This window comes from Myotis myotis, unplaced genomic scaffold (genome assembly GCF_014108235.1).
Source record: "Myotis myotis isolate mMyoMyo1 unplaced genomic scaffold, mMyoMyo1.p scaffold_m19_p_5, whole genome shotgun sequence".
Classification (NCBI taxonomy): domain Eukaryota; kingdom Metazoa; phylum Chordata; class Mammalia; order Chiroptera; family Vespertilionidae; genus Myotis; species Myotis myotis.
In genome coordinates, this window is record NW_023416357.1 from 68,802,739 (window position 1) to 68,809,153 (window position 6,415).

Here is a 6,415-nt window from a genome sequence, read left to right on the forward strand (position 1 = left end):
TCCAAAGAAAGAAGACTCTGTATTGATCTTTAGATTAAGATTTTTACCTAACTTCAACTGATTTTCCTTTTCTCAATAAATACATTGATTTGTTGTCCTATGCATTATCTTTCTCTCTTTTCTTCTTTTTCCTCTTTCTTTCCCTAATATATGTATTTACTCCCCCCCTTTTTATTTCATTCATACAGCAAATATTTACTGAATGTCAGTCATGTGTCAGGAAAAACATTGTCTTAAAGTCCCTGTCCTCCTGAAACTTATAGTTTAGTGAGGAGGATAGATATAAGTTCCCTCCCCATCCCAAATAAGTACCTAAATATATAACACATCATGTGATGATGACTGCTGTGAAGAAAAATTAGCAGGTAAAGACATAAAAAGTTGTGACATGGGGAGATATTTTAGTCAGAATAATTTAAATAATTTAAATATATTTATCTTCTTCATAGCCTGTGAATACCTCCAAATCAGACATAAGATCATTTACCTCTATATCTTTAGTACTTAATGTGACTGAAGCCAAGATGTTTAATATTTGTTGAGTAAAAGAATGAACGAATGAGTAAATGTTAGATTTTAATATAAACCCCTGATGAGAAAACAGACCCAGAGAAGTTTGGTTTTCCCAAGATCAGAGAGCAAGAAATAAAAATCTTATCTCTAAAAATGCTTGCTTCAAGGACAGCGCTGCTTTTACTGTGTCATATTATGCATGCCAAAGACATCTTTATTTTAATAATGTTCCATCTGTTCTTTCAGTGTTGACTAAACTTGGCTACTTGAATGAAATTCTGAGAGCTTGTTTTCCAAGTTGTTTTTTTAAAATTTATTTAGTCTTCATAGAAACTATCACTGTTTACTCTTGAGTAGACAAGGGGCTTCACCAAAGTCCCAATAGTATATTTGTTTACCTGGTCAAGCAGTTGATTGGTCATAAATCACAAAGATCAGAATGTACAGTGGATCCAGGATGAGGAGAGAGTTCTCATTGCAATCCTCTAGGATTCGTTTATACAGGAAAAATACAGATGCGACAACAGTCCTCAAACTTTTTGGCTCAGGACAACTTTACTGTCTTACAAATTATTTAACATCACAAACAGCTTTTGTTTATGCAAATTATATCTGTTGATATGTGCATCATATTCATTCATATTGGATATTAAAACTAAGTAATTAAAATATGTTAATGCTTAATTTATTTTAAAACAACAATATGTTAACATACATATCATTTTTTATGAAAAATAACTATTTTTTAAAACAGAATATATATAATGAGAAGAGTGGCATTGTTTTACATTTTTAATTCTTTTTAATGTCTACCTTAATAGAAGAAAGCTAGATACTCCTACTTGTTTCTACATTCGGTTTGTTGTGATATCACTCATCAGTTAGCCTCTGGAAAATGCCACTGCATATTCGTAAGAGAATGAGTATAAAAAAGTCAAATGACATCTCCCTATTATAAAAAAAAAAAAGGAGTTTGGAACACAATCCAGAATGGTCAATGTGGCAGCAGCCCTCAGATCCCTTGGTAGAGTCTTGATACCTCAAAGGCAGTCTTCCCAAGATGGCTTATCAGACACCTCTTTATACTTGTTCTGCGTGTGTTCATGTGCCTAAAAGACATTTTGCTGCTGCTGCTAGGAAGCCTGAAAAGAAAACAAAGAGAAGGTGCCAAAGAAAAAGCATCAAATGAAAAACAAGATGAGGTAGAAAAAATAAAGTCATACCAGTTTATGGAAAGCAAACCCGAAGATGATGTTTACTTAAAACACTCATACCCAAGGTAGATATACGAGGTGGAGAAAGGTATTCATTTACTTAAGAAATTTCAAACCTGAACTTTACATATCCAAAGCAAAGTTTTTTTTATCTTGTTTTGACACTGGATATGGCACTGGGGAAGAAGGAAAAAGTGGAGCCATTTGCCAGTGTTATTAGTTTGCCACGCCCTTTCTTTCAGAAATCAATAAAGTTGCTGTATTTACAGGGCAGGCATCAGAGAGTAAAATAGCAGAAAAACATGTAGCTGCGTTTTCAGGAGGAACCAATTGGATTCAGAAGATTTTCGGTGATAAAATTAAACCTGACTTTTATGTAGCTGAACCAGAAATAATGCCCAAGCTTAATCCATTAAAGAAGTAAAAGAAAAAAGATTTCCAAAGCTTACTTGAAAATTCTATTTGCCATGACATCCCAAAATGCTTGAGCTATTCAAAACTGGAATTGAAATTAAGGTAGACGAAGAAAGGGAGAACTTTCTCAAGACCAAAATAGCAACTCTAGATATGTCAAGTGACCAGATAGCTGCCAATCTGCACGCTGTTATCAGTGAAGTTTGTAGGCACAGACCACAGAATTTGGGAAAGAAACAAGATTTTAATCATGTCATGAGAACAGTGAAACGTGATCAAGGTGTGGTGGCTGTGCAGTATCCTGGGCACACGTCCAGCACCCCTATCATTGCATACATGCCACTCATTCCTTCCTGAGGACCCTTTGTGATATGAGCTTTCCTTATAGTTCAACAAGCAAGGGCTTGTTACTAAAGATGGAGCCATTGTTGCCTAAAGAAGTGGAAACCAAAGAAAGTAGCAGAGAAGCTGCCTAAAAGTGTTTTATTGTGAAATTATTCGTAGTGAATGAAGAAGCAACAGAGAAAATCATAAAACTGTATAATTTCTTTAAAAAAATGTTTGACCTGTGGACTCCATGAAAGATCTTGAGAACTTTGAAAACTGCTAGTTTTACCCAGCCAGTGTTGCTCAGTGGTTGAGTATCGACCATGAATCATGGAGGTCATGGTTCAATTCCCCGTCAGGGCACATGCCCAGGCATGCAGGAGGCAGCTGATCAATGATTCTCTCTGATCATTGATGTTTCTATTTCTCTCTCCCTCTCCTTTCCTCTCTGATATCAATAAAAAAAGAAAACTGCTAGTTTCAAGAGCCATAAATTTATATTTAAAACCCCACAAGGAAATTAAATGAAGCTATGTTTTAAGTTTTTATTCTAAAAATGTATGTATTTTCATATTCCTATAGCAGCGTTCCACAACTTTTAGTGCATGTACTTAAAAATCATTTAGGAGGCATATTTAAGCTGCTGATTCCAGGCTTCTATCCCCCATTAGTTGTTGATTCTTCACTAAGGTTCAGTTAGGATTTGGGAATACTTTTAGCAAGTCCAGGCTCCAATTCCTCCACCCCCAGGTCATAATAATTCATGGTGGATTGCTTGAGAAACACTGGTTCTAGAGCAAAAAAAATAAATAATAAATAAAAAGCTTGGGTATTTTTAAAAACTGAAGCACATTTCAGTGAGATTAAAATTTTAAAATTGGAAGTGAAAGCAAATATGAATCAGAGGCAGAGACCAAGAAAAGAGAGACCTTTTTCTTGCAATGCACCTGGACTCATTCTGTGGTTATTGCACCAGGACCTGAGAGGACAGACTATGCCAATCTGCTTCCACATGGCCCAGGAAAAACTGCTGGGCACCCGGGGCACCCAGCTAACCAGGGACACAGCCTGCTCTCTTTCCCCGAGGAACACAGCCTTTACTGGTGAGAAGGATGGAAACAGAAGGCTCCTCGCTGGTTCTAGATCAAGGAAGGGTCCCAGTCTGCCTGCTTGTCCAGCACAGGGCCACCAGAGCAGAGACCACTGCATCTGCAGTGTCACTCACTCTATCATTTTGACTAAAACCTCAGGGGCAGACAAAGCCAACAGTGGACAAAGAAATGGTCTTAGGCAACCTAGCAGGAAAAAAAGAATGAATAGCAACCAGAACACCCAGAATTGGGTTAGCTTCTATAGTAGTAATTGCTAGAGGAGACAGAAGACAATATAAATTTAATAATAAATCAGCACTCAAAGAGATTCTATTACACCATCAAGGGGACTTTCTGGGCCTAAAAGGGATTATTTTGAAGCTCAGTAATTCAGTGAAAAAATGGAAAAAGAGGAAAGGTGAAACTGATCATCTAATTAATGGTATGATAGTCAAGCAGAAGAGGCATCTCAAATCAAAGGACAACAGTCTGGTTTAAATAAAGACTGAAGTCATCACCTTGAAAAGGTGTACTGAGTTCCAGGCCATCTTAGAAAAATAAGTACTATGCCTATTTCTAGGCATATCTCAAAAACAGGAATTGGGAGAGGGTGGGAGATAAGAAAGGTAATTGCATTCTAAAGCTGTCATTTAGAGAGTGAGGAAATAAAAACGTCACCAGGTTAAATAGAAAGGCAATAATAACCCTTTGTACCTTGTTTTAAATAATAATACAAAAATATCTATTTTATTAGAAGTAGGAGAAGTTCGAAAATTACCATGAGCGGAATGGAAAAATAAGAACTTTTAAAATAAGGGCCATTTGCCAGGGGAATTTGGAGTCTCAGCTTTATGCCCAAGGGCTCAGTTTGCTGGCTCTCAGCATCAGAACAGATCAGCCTGAAGTCAGGCTACTCATCTGGTCTGCTCAAGTGTGAGAAAAACCTGCTGGAGAGGCAGGGCACACACTATGGAGTCAGGCAGAACTTGCTTCCAATCAGAAGTCTGCCACTTTGCAGTTTGCTCTGGGCCTTTGATATCTTTAGCTGTAAAATGAGGATTAAAAACACAACCTTACAAGGTTGTTGTGAAATGGGGTGAAATAATATGTGACCATGCCCTAGAGCCTGGCATAAGTAGCGGTGCCAGGGACTAGCTGGGCTCAGCTGGTCAGCCAGGGGCTTTGGTTTCCATCCCTTGGTCCCTCTTTTAGCTGTTCCCTATAGGACTTGGGTCTGCAATTCCAAAACCACCCTCTTATGCTGAGACTTTCCTGGAATTTCACCTCCTGCCTGGAGAGAGACTGGACTGGCTTCTCGGACTTCTTTTACTTGAATCTTTAAAATAGCCGTAGATAAATTTATTCATCAGTTTCTTCGCATTGTGTGAAGTGAAGAGAGGGTAAAGGAACCAAAATGAGATCATTTTATGACTATTCTGAAAAAGTATGTGAAAATTATAAAGTGAAAGAGTCCTACATTTCCAACCTGCAGACAGGCTGGAGCATAGAGAAGGAACTCAGAGATGCCAGTGAAATTGCTCTAGCAGTGGAGTGAAGTGCTTCATATGGAAAAACTTTGTACCTATAATAATAAAAGCATAATATGAAAATCAACCAAATGGCTGAACAGCTGAACGACCATCTGGACGACCTTCCAGATGACCTTCTGGATGAAGCCAGGGTTGCAAAGGCCTACTTTTGCATGATTTTCATGCATTGGGCCTCTAGTTGTCTTTAATGTCTTTAAACAATGTATTTTTTGCCAATACTTTATTATGAAAAATTTCAAACATATAGCCTAAAACAATTCAGTCTGTTTATGATTAATTAGAATTCAATGTTTGCTTACATCTATTTTTTTGAGATAAAATACAAAATGTATTTATATTAGTACAAGGTTGGTGGGTTTTTTTGTATTGAGATAACACTATGCTCAAGAGATTTAAGGACAGTAGCTTTATCCTTGCTTAGACCGAAGTGTTGCAGAAGGAGCAGCATTTCCTGGGGCCAGGCTGAGTGATGGTAGCAGGAAGTGGAGTGGAAGAGTCTCACGAGAAAGTAGGACGGATTCGGGGCACAGAATGAGAGCTGCTTGGCCTGGTCTCCTGCCATCTCACCTGGAGATACTGCCTATAATAAATCCAAATAACTTCTCACCAGCCTGCAGCTGTAATCTTAGATGACCACATTTCTATTAAATACCTTCATGATGAAGTTCCAGACCCCACTAGTAAGATTTTGGACCCCAGTCCTTGCAAAGAAACCCCTAGGTATTTTTGAGAACATGCAGGATACTGTCTTCTGTGGGTACAGCAAGTCCCCTTGGTTCTTCTTCGCTGCCTAGCCTAATGCTGCTGACCATGATTCTTGGAGATTACTGGCCCTTGGCCCCATCACTGCATCCCCAACTCTGACCTCAGGGAGAGGACTCCACAGCCTCTTTGCAAGCCCAACTCAAACCTTCCCTTGATCCCTCACAGCCCTGCAAAAACTAAGTGGAAATGAACAAGACATCACCGAGGGTTTGGGCACAGTGAAATAGACTTTACATGGTAAGGGCCTCATCGTACTGCTGCATGTGGCTCCCCTGAAACTCCAAACTCAGACCTGCTCTGAGGTCCCTTAGGCTGCCTCCTGCTTCCACCTGGAGGGAGGAAGCAGCCCTCTTCCCTACAGAAATGCTCAGACGTGCTCCGCATTTTATGCCCTTCTGCTGGGGAAGAAGAGATTTTTCACCCCCTTCTAGTCTATGCCCCACCTTGTCTTTCCCTCAGCTACAACCTGCCTCTTCTCAGAGTGACTGAGAGGAAACATACAGTCCCTTCAGCGAAAGCCTGCTGACCCCATCCCTCCCTC

At 39.1% G+C, this 6,415-nt stretch overlaps 1 pseudogene; it reads left to right on the forward strand.

Annotated features, from left to right (window-relative positions):
* Positions 1-1,503: 1,503 nt before the first annotated feature.
* LOC118655898 lies at positions 1,504-2,617 on the forward strand (annotated as a pseudogene).
* The last annotated feature ends 3,798 nt before the right edge of the window (positions 2,618-6,415 follow it).